The sequence below is a fragment of the Penaeus japonicus genome, unplaced genomic scaffold, assembly GCF_977035675.1.
Source record: "Penaeus japonicus unplaced genomic scaffold, GWHDUDI00000001_assembly GWHDUDI00000031, whole genome shotgun sequence".
In the NCBI taxonomy this organism is placed as follows: Eukaryota; Metazoa; Arthropoda; class Malacostraca; order Decapoda; family Penaeidae; genus Penaeus; species Penaeus japonicus.
Genome location: NW_028234433.1, coordinates 22472913 through 22477912, shown reverse-complemented (window position 1 = coordinate 22477912; position 5000 = coordinate 22472913).

The window sequence follows — 5000 nt, the reverse complement described above, 5'->3', positions numbered from 1 at the left end:
ATATATATATTTTTATTATATAAATAATAAAATATAATTATATTATTATATATTACATATATAACATATATATTATTATAATATATATATATATGATATATATAAATATATAATATATATAATATATATATTATGATCAAGAAAAATCAAAGTAATGTGCACATAAGAGAATTAATAACACTGCTACTAAAAGAAAGTTAAAACTTGCAAAGTTTTGAACTTTCATGAAAATGTTCGAAACGTCGCAAGTTTTTCCTTTCTTTTAGTGGCATTGTTATTAATATATATATATATATATTATATGATATATATATATATATAATATCTATATATAAAATATGTATAGTATATATTATATTAATATGTATGTATATATATATATATATATATATATATATATATTTACTTACTATATATAAATTGTATATATTCTGTATATATACTATAATTATATATATTTATATATATAGTTATATGTATGTATATATATATACATATGTATATATGTATATATATGCATGTATTTATTTATATGTGTATATATATATATTTTTGGAACCAGACAAAAAGTTTGCATTATTCACCTCAATTCTCTCAAATGTTCTTTGGTTCTTGTGTTTTTTGGTTTTGATCATGTTGGTTATATTTGATCTTTTGTTTTGGTCACGTTGTTGATTCTATCAAAGAATTGGCTTGGTAATTCGTCAAATTCGTTTGGTAATTCGTTTATTGTTAATTTGAGAACCATGGGCGGTACTATGACATTCGTGGGTGGTGTTGAGGTGCTTGTGGGCAGTTCTGTTTTGCTCAGATTGGTTGTGCTTTGTTTCGTGCAGTGTACTGATTTTTGATTTTGGGCGGTGCATGGTTTGCTCGTAGGCTTGAAACGTTTTTGCTTTTGTGTAGGTGTCTAGTGTTTGCACATTTTCCTAGTCGGTTCTGGGTCGACTCTAGATGCGATTCGTGTTTGCTCATAATGGTGGTGCTAGTGTTAGCTCGTGGTGGTGCGGTGTTGCACAGTATTCGGTGATGTGTTTGCTCGTATCATGGGCTGTGCTGTGTTGCTCGAGTATGTCAAGCTGTGTTCCTCTATTCATGTAAGGATATCTTTTGCAGTGCTATATTGCTCTTGTGGGGCTATGTCTATTCATATAATATGCAACATTTTAATAAAAAACACATAATGAAAAAATCAGACGACATGCTATAATTGTTACAAAATGAACTTCGCTTTCTTCTGTTAACATATAGAGAAATATATGTACTTTCAAATATATCTATATATTTATATTTAAATATAAGAAAATATATATATATATATATACAAATATATATGTAGATGTTTATATTTATATATAAATAAATATACATATACAAATAAATATGTATATGTTTATCATAACTTATAGGTGAAACTATATGAATATATCAATCTATCTATGAATATAAATTTGAATATATATATATGAAACATTATATGAAAATAGTATAAGAATATATATGAATATACATATGAAAATATTGATAAATGATTAATCACCAATATGAATATAAAATAAATCAGAATATTAACAGAAATATAAGCATATATAATATATATGAAAAAATAAACCACCATGAGAACATATTCAGGATATAATATCTTGCATACATATATATTACTCAACATTTTATATATTCATCTCAGAAATATACAATATACCCTATGTGTGTAGATATATATGAATATATTATATATAATATTTATATATGAATAAATATGATATATATATATATGAATAATATATATGAAATATATATATATATATATATTCATTCATATTTACATTATATATATATATGTATTTTCATATATGAAATATATGAATATGATATATAATAGTTCATCACCACAATATCATATTGCATATAGAATATAATATATATATATCTAAACAATATATATCATATACATATTTGATATAATCTATATACGATTATACATGAATATTCATAAAGGATTTAATCCATATAATGTAATATATATATATGAATTAACTGATATATATGAATTATATATTAATATGGAATATATACTTTATATATATATATAAATATATAATATAAATATATATATTATATATATATAAGATATCATCTCTATATATATATATATCTACATTTCACATATAGTCATTATATCAGTATATAAAATGTAATATATATTATTTTCATATATATTCAATATAATATAGTGTTAAGATACAAGACCAATCAAAATATCAAAGTATAGTATATTAATATATATTATATAATTAAATATATATATATTGAATGAATATATATATATATTCATTATATATTAAATAATATTAAAAATATATATAATATATAATATGAATATGTCTATAAACCATATGCACATATAAAATATATATATATAAGTAAAAATATATATCAATATAATAACAATATAAATATTCATGTTATTTAATATATATAAAGCTATATCCCAATATTATCCCAATATATATATGAATATACATTCATATATATGAAAATATATATGATATAATATATATATTATCTGAATATATATATCTAGTTTTGATATATATGTAACAGATATTTATTCACAACTTAATATATATAAATAACCTAAAAATATATATCACTATCAAATCAATATATACTTTATAAACTTACATATATTTCAATAATACATACATACCAATAACTACACATATTCAAGTATATATAACCCTCATACATATATACATCCATAATGAATTTAATAAAAAATATTCAATATAAACAAAATTCAATATTATATATACATATATATATAAATCTCAAGAAGTTATCAAAAATATACATAAATACATATATATTCAATATATATAACTTACTCTTCATAAATGTATATATTTTCATATAGTTTATAACATATATACATAATCGATAATAATATATTAAATTAATAAGTAAAGAATATATATATAAATATATATACGATATTATAAATATGAATTACAAATAATATCCTAAATGATAACATACTATACATATATGCAATATATATATATACAGAAATGAATACATATATAATTCAATAATTCAATGTCATATAAATATATATAGAAATATATGAATTATATACACATATATATGTATATATATTCGAATATACATATTAGAAATATAATAATTATTTATACAAAGTACGGAATATATATATATATAATGAACATTACTTCATTATATATATATGATATCCTATATATTCATATATAATTCCATAATTTAATCCATACATTTCATATATAGTATATAAATAAATATATATACAATATATATACAAATATCATATAAGTATATACATTCATATATATATTTTTTATATATATACATTCATATATATATATATATATATATATATATTTATATATATATATATATATATATTTATATATATAATTCATACATATATATATACAAATATATTTATATATATATATAAAAAATATATATATATATATATATTATATATAAACATACATATATGTATATTTCATATATATATTACACATACATATATATATATAATATATATATATATAATATATATATATATATATATATATTATTAATATTCATATATAATTTCAATATATATCTATAGATATATTTACATATATATAACATACATATATATATTCATATACAAAAATATATATAAAAGTAAACGACATAAACAATATATATATATATATTACATATATACATATATATATGTACATTCATATATATATATTCATATATATAAATATACATATAATATATATGATATATATATATTATTATATATATTCATATATATATATTCATATATATATATTCATGTATATAAATAATATATATATACATTCATATATATATATATATTTATATTCATTAATAATATATATATACATAAATATATATATATATATAACATACATATATGAAAAATATATACATATATATATATATATATATATATATATATATATATTTATATATATTCATATATATATAAAAACATATATATATTTGTAACATATATACAATATATATATATTCATATACCTATATATATTTATATATATAATATGTATATATATATATATATATATAAACGTACATATATAAATATATTCATATATATATATATATATCATTATATATATATATATATATTACATATATATATGGATTCATTGGGATATATATATTTTATTCATATATATTCTTGGATATGGGATACTTTTAATATATATATATATGTTCATATATACATATATATACATATATTTTTATATATATATATATATATTTTCCATATATATATATTCATATATATATATATTTATATATATATATATATGAATATATAAATATGAATAATAAATGAATATTATATATATATATCATAGTTATATATAAATATATATAATATATGATATTCATATATGATATATATATAGATAATAGATATATTATATATATATATATTATATATATATATGAATTTATATATATAAATAATATATATATATATATATGAATATATTATATATATATATATATATTATATATTTATATAATATAATATTATAATATATATATATATATTCATATGATATATAATATATATTCAAGAATGAATATATATATTATATATGAATATTTATATTATATATATATATAAATATATATATATATATATTATATATTATATATTCATATATATATATTTCATATATATATAAATATTCATCTATATAATGTAATCACACATATTCATATATATTATTATAATATATATATATATATATACTATATATATATATATATATATTCAAATAAGTATATATTCACAATAAATATGATATTCATATATATATTCATATATAGTATTCATATATATTTATATTCATATATATATATATATAATGTGATATATATATATATATCATATA